Source organism: Sciurus vulgaris, assembly GCF_902686455.1.
Source record: "Sciurus vulgaris genome assembly, chromosome: 5".
In the NCBI taxonomy this organism is placed as follows: domain Eukaryota; kingdom Metazoa; phylum Chordata; class Mammalia; order Rodentia; family Sciuridae; genus Sciurus; species Sciurus vulgaris.
The window spans coordinates 36,703,923-36,718,703 of NC_136465.1; positions in this window are offsets into that span (position 1 = coordinate 36,703,923).

Below are 14,781 nucleotides of genomic sequence, written 5' to 3' on the forward strand. Positions count from 1 at the left end.
GTATTTTATATCATCCCCCACATGGTTAACATTTCTGGTGTTCTTTTTCTTTATTCCTTGGAATAAATTTAGATTTCCATATTAAACTTTTGCCTAAAGGAGTTCCTTTAACATTTCTTGTGGCATAAACCTACTGGTGATAAATTCTTTCAGTTTTTATATATATGAAAAAATTGTGATTTTGCTTTTCCTTTTTTTTTTTTTTTTTTTTTTTTTTTTTTAGTATGGGGGATTGAACCCAAGGGTGCTTAACCACAGAGCTGCATCCCCACCCCTTTTTATTTTTTATTTTGAGACAGGGTCTTGCTAAGTTGCTGAGGCTTGCCTTGAACTTGGAGATCATCCTGCTTCAGTCTCCCAAGTTGCTAGGATTATAGGCATGTGCCACCATGCCCAGCTACTTGCTTTTTCTTTTGAAGATGTTTCCACTAGATACAGCATTCTAGGTTGAAATATTTTCTTCTTTTTGTTTGTTTTGGGAGTTATGTTTATTTTTATTTATTTATTTTTTAAGTTTTGCTTTTTAGTACTTTAAGGGTATTGCTGCACTATCTTCTGGTTTTCATTGTTTCCAACAAGAAGTTTGCTGTAATTTTCATTTTGTTCCTTTGTACATGTATGTTTTTTTTCTTATTGCTTTTCCCCCCTTTATCACTGGATTTCATTTTAATGTGCTTTGTGGTAGCATCTTGTAGGCTATGTTGAAGTTTCTTAAACCTGTGTATTTACTTTATACTAAATTTGGACATTTTCAACTATCTTTTCTTCAAATACTTTTTTTGAGTCCCTGGTTCCCCTTTCACTAGATTCCAGTCACACACATATTAGCCTGACTGAGTTGTTGCAAACCTTAGTTACATTCTGTTCCTTCTTTTTTTAAGTCTTTTCCTCCCTCTGCATGTTTTAGTTGGAATAATTCATATTGCTACATCTTCACATTTACTAGTCTTTTTTTCTGTATTTTCTAACCTTTAATTTTGTTTAGTGTACTTTTTATTTTGGATATTAATTTTTCATCTCTAGACCTTTCAATTGAGTCTTCTCTGTCTCCCATGGCTCTTTTTAACATCATCATGCTTTCCTTTCCCTTCTTGAACTTATGGACTTTGGTTATATATCTAAATATCCTTGTCTGCTAATTCTGCCATCTATCTCATCACTGGGTCTGTTTATATAAATTGATTTCTCTGTTCATTATGGGCTGTGTTTTTCTCCCCCATTGCCATAGCTAGTAATTTTTTTATTGAATTCTATATATTATAGATTTTACTCTGTCGAGTGATATGTATATGTGTAAATATATATATATGTATATGTATATACAATATTTATATATATATATATACACACACACACACACACACAATATTTCAAGATATATGTGGTTAAGTTACTTAGAAATGGTTTGATCTTTTCAAGGCTTATTTTTGCACTAACAGGTGGAACTAAGGCAATCTTAAAGTAAGCTAGATTGTCCCAGTTTCTAAGTCCATACCCTATGAGCAGGCTGAGTGCTCTTCTCAGTGCCCTGTGTTTTACAAGGTTTCTCCACTCTGAGTGGGGAATTCTTCCTTGCTTTGTGTCAGCTTTGGGGATTATTCTTCCTCTTCCCTATCAGTGGTTCTTTCTCCAGCTATAGTCTCTTCATACCCATAAACTGTTCGCTACACAGCTGAAGGTTTGAGTGATTGTCCTTTGCAGATCTTAAGTTCTAGTTCTCTCTCTGTACAACCTTTTCCTTTCCATGGAGCTCTCTCATTCATGACATTGCAACCTCCAAATTCTAGCCATCTTGATCTTAAATTCTCAACTGTCTCTTCAACTCAAAAGGATCACTAGGCTCTGTTTGAATCCCACCTCCCCAATTCCCCGATTCTGTAGCTAGGAAACTCTCCAAGTCATAAATTGTGGCAATCCTAGGATGAAAGTTTATTTTACTATTTAACTTTTTATTATAGAATATTTCAAACATACACAACAGTAAAGAGAATAGTGTAATGAGTTCCCATCTTCTCATCATGTAGTTTCAACAATTGTCAAAATTTCTTACATCATCTCTTTCCAATATAATTACTTATTCTTTAGCATTTTGAGGTGAATCCCAGATGATGTGCCTTATAAACACTTCAGTGTGCATGTCTAATAGTGTGCATGTTTATATTTTTAAAAATATAACTACTCTGCCATTTATCCCTTGAGAAAATATTTCTTAATAAAATCTAATATCCAGATCATATCTGAATTGCCCTACCTAATCTTCAAAATGCCTTTCTAAAAAACAGGTAATCTGTTTGAATCAAAATCCAAATAAGTTTCAAATTGTATATGGTTGCTGCCTCTTAAATTTCTCTTATTCTCTAATCCCATAATCTATATTAAATTTCTCTTATCCTCTTATTCTCTAATCCCATAATCTATATTTACTATTTTCATGTTTTATCATTTAACTTGTTATTGTCATTTAACTTTTTTACTTTATCTCCTGTAAATTGATAGTTAGACATAGAGGTCTAAATGTAGGCTCAACTTTAATTTTATAGAAAAGAATTTTTTTCCTGGTGCTGAGGATTGAATTTAGGGTCTCATAGATACTAGACAAGTGCTCTCACATGGAGCTAACCCCAGCCGTAGGCAAGAGTCTTTCATGTGAGGTAATGTGTATTTCTTTTGGCATCACATTTTGTGGTATATCATGGTTTATTGTCTCACTTTTATTGAGACCCAAATTGATCAGTCTATAGTAGATAAGTCAGACCGATCTTCCAATAAGGTGTTTCCCACCAACATTTCATCTAACAGCTTAACCTCCTTCAAAGAAGGACAATTTTATACTCAGATTATGATAGGCAGGGCTACTATTTTTAAGAATGGAGTTGCTTGAAATAATTTAGAGGTGGCTATGGGAAAATTCTTGGCTCAAACTTAGGCGACACACCTTCTCCATTGCATCTGTGATCTTTACCCACTGGCATGCCCTTTAGGGTGTATATTTGTCAGAGGGGACCATTGGCCTATTGGAGTATCAATAACATTCCAAAATCAGCTCTCACTGGAGGTTTTGTGGGAACTCAGTTTTAGGAAAGACTGTATCTTTTAGCTTGAAATAGTCTTTGACTTTTTTGAAAGTTAACTATCCTTTCCTTGGTGAAATCACGTTTATTGTAGTTGGCAGATTGCCAAATGCAAATTTGTCAACCTTGTTTTACTGATCTGCAAAATCAGAATGTCTCAGATAATGGATCAAAATGATTATCAACCTATGAGAACCTTGGGGTGGCTTGAGCTTTTAATATTTTCTGGAGATAGCATTCGGTAGGAAAAAGAAAAGAATAAGAAATACTGTTCTCGAAGATAATGGAATCAGCTTTTTTAGATGACAAAGTGGCCACAATTGAGTCTTCTTTTCTTTTTGCTTATAATGGTTTACTAACTTTCAATGTCCCTTAAAAAAATAGCCACAATGAGATATTACTTCATACCCATGAGGATGGGTATAATGAAAAGGAGAAATAATAAGTCTTGGCAATGATGTAAAGAAATTGGAACCCTCATGTACTGCTTGGAGGGACTGTAAAATGGTGCAGCTACTTTGAGAAACAGTCTGGCAGTTCCTTAAATGTAAACAGGGGATTACTATATGGCCCAGAAATTCCATCCCTAGGCACATACTCAAGAGAACTGAAACTTGTGCATGCAAAATATGCACATGAGTGTTTATAGAAGCATTTTAATAAGAGCTAAAAAGTTTTAATAACTGAAATGTCCATCAGCTGAATAATGGATAAATAAAATATGGTATCTTCATACAATGATACATTTTTTGCCAATAAGAAAAATCAATGACTTATACATGCTACAACATGGATGAACCTTCAAAATGTGCTCAGTGAAAGAAGCCAGTCACAAAGGAACACATGTGATGTGATTCCACTTATATGAAATGTCCAGAATAAACAAATCCATAGAGACACAAAGTAGATGGTTGGTTATCTAGAGCTTAAGGGGAAGGGTAACCTGGGGGGGGGGGATCACTGCTCATGTGTGTGGGGTTTTGGAGAGGATGAGAGTCTAAAATTATTTCATGATTGTTGTGCAACTCTATGCATGTATTAAAAAATCACAGAATTTAACAATTTAAATGGTTGAATTATATGTTATGTGAAGTGTGTGTGTGTGCGTGTGTGTGTGGGGGGGGGGTGTTGGGATGGAAGCAAGTGATCTATCACTGAGCTCCAGTTCCAACCCTGAAACATATCTTAATAAGTAACAACCAGCCCTTTGAATAAATATTGCTTTAAAGATATGGTTTGTCTAGTGGTAGGAACATTTTCTTAGCATACATGAGGTCCTGGGTTCACTCCCCAACAATGCAAAATTAAATGAATTCTACCATGTAGAACCTCAGGGACTAGAGAATTTCAAAGGAAGAATTGACTTTTTGATCATCTGGTCTTTTTATCTCCTTATTCTCATCTTCTTTCTCCTTTTTCATCTTCTTTAAGATTATCCATTTACTAACAATGACAGTGAAATCTACCAATGGAACTGGTATGAATAAATCTACTAAAGACATCAAACTCGTTAGCAGATTATTTAATGAATAAAGGTTTAGAACAAATGATGTTGGATCAATCCATTTTCTGAATTAAGAGTAGGGAACATAAACTCTCCTAGGGCATATGGAGAATAGTGAGTTACATGTTTAATTTTATGATCAGTTTTTTAAAACAAGTGTAAGAGGAGAATTGGAGTTATGGACAGGAAGATGAGAAAGCAGGGTTGTTTGAATCTTGGGGCTTACAGTGTAAATCAACCTGAAAATACTCCTCAAGATATAATCAATCAGAGTGGAAGGAACATGAGTCTGTGAAAAACAGCCTCTTCAGTTTTTTTTTTTCTCCTTTTCTTTCTTTTTGAGGTGCTAGGGATTCAACCCAGGTCCTTTACCATGCTAGGCAAGTGCTGTACAACTGAGTTACATCCCCAGCCCTGCCCTCTTCAATTGCTAATGAGAAATAGAATATACAAAAGTAAACTAAATAACTCAATCTAGTGATTGATGGCCTGAGAACATCAACATTTTAAGTTATGTAAAGTTAGATTTGAAATGCAGAATATCAAATACTGTGTCTGAATTACAAGGGCTGAGGGACCACATTAACAAATATAGACCACAGATCATTATTTAAAAAACCAGAAGTTTCAGGGGGAAAATGAACTAGGTAAAAGCTTCCATGGAAGCTCTTTCTGACTTAGGCAGAGCTGCTATACATGTGGCTCATGACTGTTACTATGATTTGATATGGTATGTCCTCCAGAGGTTCAAATGTTGGAAGCTTAGTCCCCAGTGAGATAGTGTTTGGGGGATGGTGTCTTTAACCAGATGATTAGATTAAGAGGGATAATGCCGTTCTCTTGGAGAGCGTGCTTGCTTCTGTGGGACTGGACTGGTACCAAGAGAGCAAGTTGTCATAAGGTGAATATGACTTCCTGGGCTGACTCTCTCAATTCATCGCTCATCAGGTGCATTTTTCTCTTGCACATGTTCCTGCCATGGGATGCCATCCACCATGTTGTCACACAGCCCAGGGTTCCTCACCAGACAACAGTGTTATACTCTTGGAACTCCAGAAGCGTGAGCTATGTAAGCCTCTCTTCTTTATTTTCAAAATATCTTTCTCAGGTATTTTGTTATAGCAACAGAAAACATACTATGATAATATCCAGGAAAGCTGAACAGCATGATGAGATACAAAGACACTGTACAGAAAGAATAAAATCCCCTTGAAAGTGAGTCATGAGGGGAAAAAAGAACAGAAGATGTTGGTTCTTAAATAATCTTGACTGACTCAGTGCATAGAAATCTCAGGCCCTATTGACCTATGAATTGAAGGCAAAATGTGCTCATAAAATGGAGGTTCCGAAAAGACAGTTGGACCCCCAATTATTTCAAGAAGTCATTTCAAACCACTGCAATTTCCAATAGAGACACAAAAGAAACAAACAAAAAGAATGATAAAGACAGTCATGAAGCAATATTCTCAATTCATGACCTTTTTAAAATTCTTCTCAAAAGATTTTAAAGCCAGTTTGTGTTCTCATAAGTAAAGTAATATTGTTTCTTTGTATCTGTTTTAAAGGATTAAGTGGAGTTAAATTTAAGGGCAAAAATCCCCTGGCTTTATTGTGGGCTCCATAATAATTAATATTTTAATAATCAGTTAAAATAACTATTTAGTAATTAACTTTTCCAAATCTCTTCCACTGTTCTACCTGAAGGCATGTTGGAGAACTTCTTTCATCTCTTCTATAAGCTTCTCACGGATCATTTTGGACCATCTTAGAAAGGGTTCCGTTACATCGCAGGAGACTCCGTTTACATTTAACACCACATTTCAATTCATCTCCTCAAAGAATGTCTGACAGTATAAACAGTGCTATTTAAAATTTGGAGTTCAATGTAGTTGTGTATCAATTTACAGTTGTGTTATCATATTTTCACGTGAGCAATAAATCTTACAGTTTCACCAACTTTCAGCTAGATTTGTAAGTTTCTGTTTCTAGGAGCATGTCACACTCCCCAAGTGGCACCTTCCCCCAGTGTTGTAACAGCTTTCTTTAGAGCCTCACTTCAGAATTTGACAAGATGTCAGGGAAGAACAGTAGTCATGTTACAGAGCAGAGGAGTATAAAAGCCAGACTATTTATAACTTTGCCCTTTTTAATTGCAGTGTTTGGCACTATAGGCCTTAACCTAGAGCTATTGACCTAAATGGTCCCATTCTGAACTGAGATACTTCTGATATTTAAATTATAATTTTAGTAAGTCATTACTACTTTAAAACCCTGATATAAAATATTTATAGCTTTATTGAAATATAAATCACATAGCAGACAATCCACCCAATTAAAGTGTACAATTCATTGTTTTCATGTCATATATTCACCAGTTGTGAAACCAGCAATCACTTTCTATCTGTATAGAGTTGCCTATTGGACAATTCATAGAAATGCATCCCACAGTATGTGGTCTGTTGTGATAAGCTTATTTCACTTAGCATAATGTTTTCAATATTCTTCTATGCTGCAGCATGCAATCAATCCTTCATTACTTTTTATTGACAAATAATATTCCAGTACATGTATGTACCACAATTTATTGACCTATTCATCAGCTAAGAGACACCCAAGCTCTTTTTCTAAGAAAAAATAGTGTCTCATATATATAATCTTGGCATTTATCTTGGCTGTCTATTACATATGCTCTGCAATAATTTAAAAATTCTAGTTGAAGTATAATTTACCTGGAAGTCTGAGTATGAATTATGACATAGAATATGAATTATAGAGTATGTGTATTTTATTCAGGCTTCTCTGGATTAGTGGAGACTTTCCTCTGACATTTGCCACACATCACGTTTGACAGTGTTATGGTGCTACTTCCGCAGGGGAAGGAGTGTGTCCTCAAAAGTCTATTGGTGATACTTTCAGTCGGTGCAGCATTTACCTGGTAATGCTTCCACAGAGGATGTCCTAAATAGCCAGGACTTCCAGACTGCCCTAAACTAAATCCACTCCCTGAATTCAAGCCTTTCAAGTGGCTGCTTAGCTCTGACTATTGTGGGGAGATATTTACCCCAAGCCTCAGGATACAGAGAGATGGAGGGTCTAAAGGAGACTCATCCAGAAGTGATGATCTGCTGTCTATAAAGGACATCATTTGAAAACATAAGATCAGTGAAATTTTCCTTAGCTGTGTAGCTTGCCTGCTGATAGTCATTTTCATAAATGGTGCTAATTTGTTGCCTAAAGATTAGTACTTATAACGTTGGCTGTATTAGCCACAGAAGCAGCTGAATAGCCTCCATTATAATCTGTAGATGCACAACATCAATTATTGTATGAAAAAAAATGGCACCCTCAAAGCAATTTCAGGCTGGTTGGACTAATGTGAAAGATTTATGAATAAAACATTGTAGCTCAGGCTGTAGAAGCAATCAGGGGTCGGGGGTAGAGGGAACACAGCCACTCTGACTCAGGCAACGAATGTCCTAGAAATGCCAAGTGCTGGGTTTCCATGCTTGTTCAACAAATGTAACACCAACTATCATGCTTGTTTATGCCACTGTTAATGCAGATAGTATAATAATTGTCAGAATGGTGAACTGAAATGGTGTAAGAAAGAGTGCCTAAAACATGGCAGGCACTCTATACATTGTTACCCAACACTGAAAAAGCCAGGTGATTCTGATTTGGCTTATATCAAATACCAGTATAGAAATCTCTGTTTTGCAAAGTAATTTCCAAGTTCTAATTATTGCAATAGTTTTCAAACAATTTATTTGTAACAATCATTTAGAGAGGTCTATAGATTTCACTGGAAGTTGATACATACAAAATAAGCAGTTCAGTTGAGTATGGTATTAAGGACTGTTGCGTATAAAACAGATATAGTCCCTGCCTTCAAAAAGTGGACAGTATCGGGGGGAGGTCAGAGTTACCCCCACGATGTGCATATGTGCATATAAACAATTGGAACAGAAACTTTGGGTATGGACGCCTCATATCCAAACTATAACATTCTGCTCCTGGCCCCAAAAGCTCACATCCAACTCACAGTGCTATATGCATTTAGTTCATCTCCAAGAGTTTCCATAGTGTGATGGGCTGACAGATCTGGCTCCATGAGAATGTAATAGGCCAGACTATAAGGAAAATGACTAAACAGACTCCATTTTGCTCTGAGACTCCATGTTATGTAGGAAATGAGCTTCTCCCATGGGAACACCCCGCCTCTGTACCCATCAATAATTGCTTAGCTTCTCCCATGGGAATACCCTGCCTCTGTACCCATCATCAGTTACTTAGAGTGACATGTTTAGCAATATAAAATGACAATTCTTATGTAATGAAAAATCGCTCTTTTGATTCCTATTGCTCCTAAACAATGTACCATGTGAATGGAGATTGTGTGGATATTAGTGACCATTCTTTGGTTTGTACCTAGATAAGGGTCATTTTGACCCACTTCCCCCTCTGTTGATGATCTCATGATGTTAGTTTGTAATTTCAAATCATAGCAACACTCCTGCAACCCTATGGTCGGGGCTGTTCTCCCAATAGCCGTTTTTTGGGGCATTGTGTGAAACAGTCAGCTGGCCGGCTTAATAAAGACTCTCAAATTTGGACTTCTCAGAGGTGATCAGTCTGTTCTTCGGTTGTGCCCCATAACAATAATCTTAACAGTTCCAGCATTGCCCAAAAGTCCAAGTCCAAAGGCTTGGACAGTCCCACCCTTTTGGCCAGTTGCAATACATGTGCTTTTAGCCTGGCTCTTGCTGAAATTTTTTTCAGCTGATAGTCCACATTACTGGCATCACTTAATTTCTTGGGTCTCCTTTACAGCTTTGGCTTCATCTTCACAGCTTCATGCATCACAGGGGCAACCTGCAGGAATCCTGACCCTGTTATACTCTGCCTGGCTGCCTATGACCAAAATACCTGACAAGAACACCTTGGAGGAGGAAAGCTTTATTTTGGCTCACAGTTTCAGGACATGGTCACTTGACTCCATTGCTGTGGACCTGAAATGGGGCAGAACATCATGCTAGAAAAGTGTTATGGAGAAAATTTCTCAGCTCCTGGCAGCCAGGAAGCAGAGAGAGTGCAAGGAGCCAGGGACAAAATATATGATCCTCAAGCCATCCACCGGTGACCTACTTCTTCTAGCCATGTGCCCACCTGCCTATAGTTAGTTACTACCCAGTAATCTATTCGGATCATTAATCCATAATATTAATCCATCAAGTGGATTAATCCACTAAGTGATAGCTCTCATAATCTAATCATTTCATCTTCTGCATTAACACAGGAGCTTCTGGGGTACACCTCATACCCAAACTATAACAATATACATTACAGTTAATTCCAATTTCTTACTAAGTTAACATGTTAATGTATACATCTTTTATACATCTCTTTCGTTGTACATATACACATATTTTTTAAGTAGGAGTGAAATTACTGTGTCAAAAAAGACACGTTTTAGGACTAAGAATGCAGCTCAGTAGTAGAGTACTTACCTAGAATGTGTGTACCCAGCACTTGAAAAACAAAAGGAAAAACACCCTTTAGTGAGTACTGCCAGATAGTTCCAGCCCTTCTTACTTCCTAATATCTGTAATTAAGGGCCTAAGTTAAGTTATACACATGACTTTTGCCTGTAATTCCACAAGTTTTGAATTTTTGTATGTTCTTTATGATTCAATTCCCAAATATTTTATGATTTCTCGTGAAAGTTTATTGTTTAATTTTCACACAACTAGAAATTTTCTTTTATTACTGATTTCAGCTTTATTCTAATATCTTTTCAGCATACAAATTTGTTTGATTATTTTTGGTTTCTAGTTATTTCTGTACACTGGTGTGAAAAAAAATTTTTGACCAAAATAATCACAGTATTTTAAACTTTTAAGTCTTGATTAATACAATATGTAGATTCCCTATATGTTGAATTCTTGGTCTGGTCTGCTTTTTTCTGTTGGTTTTTGGTTAATGTTTGACTCTTACAGTTGCTTACTTTTTATTAAGAGCTGTACAGTATATGGAAAAGTCTTAATTTGAGGCTTTGGATGATCTTGTCATTTCCCCCAGAGGGCATTTAGTTTTGTTTCTTGTAGGCCGTTGTGTCAGGGACAGATAATTTTAATCCAGTCATGGTTAGCACTGACTAAAATCTGGACTTCAGTCTTCTTCTAAGAGCACGTCTGTTTGTAGTTTACCTTTTCTCTTCAAAATCCCAACTGAACTCTTTGAGGAGGCTTTATCAGGGTGCCTTCTGCTTGATTGAGGCTAAACTGCCAATCCCTCCCCTCCTGCTTCTCAGCTCTGTGGGACTGCCAGTAGCTCTCGGTATCTCAGTCCTCAGTCACTGCATTGTCCCAGCTTCCAGTTTATTTCATAGGTAAATACCTCAAAAGGAAGAACAGTACAGCATTTGGATCATGATTCTGAACTTCCGTTATCTTTTGGATCTTTAACCTAAGTTCTTGCAGTCTTAGTAGTTCTCTAGTGCTGTCAAACAATGTGTATTGTTTAGTTAGTCTAGTTTTTCCTCATAGTTTTTCTAATTGTTCTCAGAGAAAGAGCCTGGAAAAAGTTTATGTATGGACTGGAGGTATAGTTCAATTGTAGAGGGTGTGCTTGGTATGTGCAAGGCCCTGTTTTCATTCCCAGCACCCAAACAAACCAGCAAAATGCAAACGAGATTATAAATAGTTACTGGAAGTAAAACCTCTTTTCTGTTTGGATTTCTTAATTCATGAAGTCACTTATAGAAGTGATCTGTGTCATTCTATAATAAATGACATTTATGGTATCAATTCATTAATATTTCTCTGGACATTTCTCAAGAATGTTAGGTATTGGTTTGTCAAGCGCTTTGATACTATGTTTCTATACTGTGTCTGTATTTCTGTGATCTGTTAGGCTAAATACCTTATCTTTAAAAAAAGGAACTGAAGGCATTTTTGTAAAAACTCGTTCTTAATAAACTCTGCTACTCACTTGAGCTGAGCACTTCTCAAGAAGTTATTACTTATTATTAATACTCTTTGAAATGTTAGCAATTTTTTATAGTTTTTATCTTCATAAGACACATTGTAAATGAAATAACCATAATAGGTTATTGTAGTCTGTCCATTTAAATCCCTTGTAAGAAATATGCAAACTGAGGGAGGGAATTAAAAATAAAAACATATTATGGTATCTCATACAAATAACCAGAAATTTCTGTGCCATGTTTCACTTCATCCTAAATATGTTTTTATTTTTTATTTTTTTTGCTACCAGAGATTGAATTCAGGGTTGTGTTACTACTAAGCCCCATCCCCAGCCCTTTTTATTTTCTATTTTGAGACAGGGTCTCAAAAAGATTCTTCTTAGAGAATTTTTTCCTTTTACACCCCTAAGCCTGAAATGGGGTGTCCTCTTGCAAATTCCTGGAATATCCTCAAGGCATCTTTCTTGTCTGTCCAAAGTACTTAGCATCTCTTTTGTTACCATAATCTCTTTAAAGACCTCATTTTTTGGCCCCAGTCTTACACGTACTTTTTTGGTCAAACTTCAAGTTTTTAAAATTCTTCTACTCTGCTCTCTGCTCCCAAATCTCATTGCAAACCTGGCTAAAAGCTGCCAGCAAAATCCAGGCCACTTCCTGAATGCTGCACTGCCTTAAAATTTTCTCCACCAGATTAATTAGTCCATCACCTTTAAATTTAGCCTCACACAAAATATCAGGACATGCAAAACTTAGACAAGTTCTTTGCCACAAAGCAAACTGAATGGCCTCTAGTTCAATTCCCAATAGAATTTTCTTTCCCCTCTGAAACCTCTTAAGCACCGCCTGCATTCTGAGCTTTTGAACTCCCACCAAAATTGCTGATTAAACTCCACTTACAACATTCTCCACCTTCTCCACTGCACCTCCAAGTGTTTTTGAACTCTTCCTTCAAAACAGCTCCAAAGATTTCTGAACCACATGGTCACATTATTCACAGCCACAAACATACTTGGGATACCAATTTCTGTGTTAGCAAAATTTTCATAACTATGACCAGGAACAACTTAGAAGAGGAAAAGTTTATTTGGGTTCACAGTTCCAGAGGTTTAGTCCATGGTCATCTGAATCCATTGCTATGAGCCCAGGTTGAGGCAGAACATGGCAGAAGAGTGTGACGCAGGAGTGCTACTCTATTAATGGCAGCGCAAAAATGGAGAGAGGGGAGGGGGAAGGGGCCACGGGGAAGATGAACCCTTCCAGGGCATTCCCCCAGTGACCTACTTTCTCCAGCCATAGCCCACATGTCTATAGTTACCACCCAAGTCAGTTCATTCAAACTAGGATGGATCGATTGGGTTACAGCTCTCATACTCTAATCATCTCACCTCTTGAATATTCCTGCATTAACACAGGAGATTTGGGGGGACACCTCATATCCAAAGTATAACAGGGATGTAGTTCAGTGGTACAGCGCACCCCTGAGTCCAATTCCCAGTACTGAAAAACAAAAGAGGTTTACCTAGCCCACAGTTCCAGCAGTCCAAGAGCATGGTGTCAGCATCTGCTTGGTTCTGGGGAGAGCTTCACAGCAGATGGCATCACAATGACAGTAGGATATGCAGGAGAGATCACATGGTGAGATTGGAAGCCAGAGTGGCTCAGGGGTGAGGCTCACCTTTTTTTTTTTTTTTTTTTTTTTTTTTTGGTAACAACCTATTCTCATGGAAACTCACTCCATGGGACCAGCATTAATCTGTTTTGAGGGCGATACACCCAATGACCTCATTACTTTGCACTAAGCTCCATGTCTTAAAGGTTCCACCATCTCCCTACCCAACCAGACTGGGGACCAAACTTCCAGCACAAAAAACTTTGGAGGACAAACCACATCCAAACAATAGCTACAAGTTTTACCCAGAATATGAAGGAATATGTGAACCATAATTTGTTTTCTTGTCAGCTTGACTTTTTTGTTTGAAGTATCTCAGCTTACCCTCAGGAACAACATATCATCCAAACATGTCTTCTCTTGCTCTCTTTAGACTGTAATCCCTACGTTGCTAGAGTATGATCTCTTTGATGTTGTCTGCACCATTGCCTTTCAGCAATTGCTACCAGCAGAATGGACAGATGAGGGTCCTGAGTAGGGAAAGAAAGGTGATTTCATTCATGTAAGGATGTCAGTTTTTTATCTGGGAATAAAGACAGTGTACTGCAGGAAGTCAGAGATATTAATTGGAAGGGTCCCTTGGATTGGAAGTGACCATTGGTATCGAGGAGCAATGGTCTAAAAAACCATGGACATGGTCATGATCTCCTTTGGAGGACACGTAGAGGAGTCTATGGGGACGTGGGGTGACTGCCCTGGTGAGAGCAATGAGGGTTCACAAAGTAAAAGATGCCCGTTACCATCTCCTATGCCCCTCAGGTAGGTAGCACCACAGGTGGGAAACGGGCAAGTGAAAGCCAGGACTGGTTTCATGAATAAGTGACTTGGTCTCACATAAGTGGAATCATATATATGGTGTTTGTGACTGGCTTCCTTCACTTAGCATAGTAATAGGTTTGACTTCATCTTCAAATTCTTTAAAAATTTTATCTTTGAATTTGTTTTGTAAGTGCAATCTGATGGGACAATGGAATGTGCATATGAGTAGTAGAGATATGCCAGGGACCCAGGACCTGAGTATGGTCAAGCATCCAGGTGCACTGTGGAGTCCCAAAGTGGCCAGACCAGGACTGGTGGTGTGACAGTGTTGGCCAGAGCTGAAGAGGATCCATGCGGGGGGCAGCACCAGGACCCGGTAGGGGCAGCTTGCCCCTCTGTTACAGGAGCCCATCTCTGCAGGCTGCACAAATGTTAACTCTCTGGCTTGAATGCAGACAGGAATTGCAGATGATCTGGCTGTAAATGTTGTCAGAAAGTTATTACATAAGGAAACCTCACACATGGGCATTGCTATGAAGCATATCAGGAAGTTATTAGAATTTCCAAAGAGTGTGAAATCTCTGTCTCTTCTCTCTCTCGCTCAACTACTGGAACATTGTAAAGTAAATATTCACAGGCTTAGAAATTAAATTTAAAGGTCATTACATCCAATGGAAAAGGACATTATTTTCATAAGAAGTGTTCAGTAAACTAATTAGTAATAAGAAAGACAATTTAAAACTAAATGTCCTTTGTAATTGAAGATACAATTACTGGATGCACAAACAAGCAT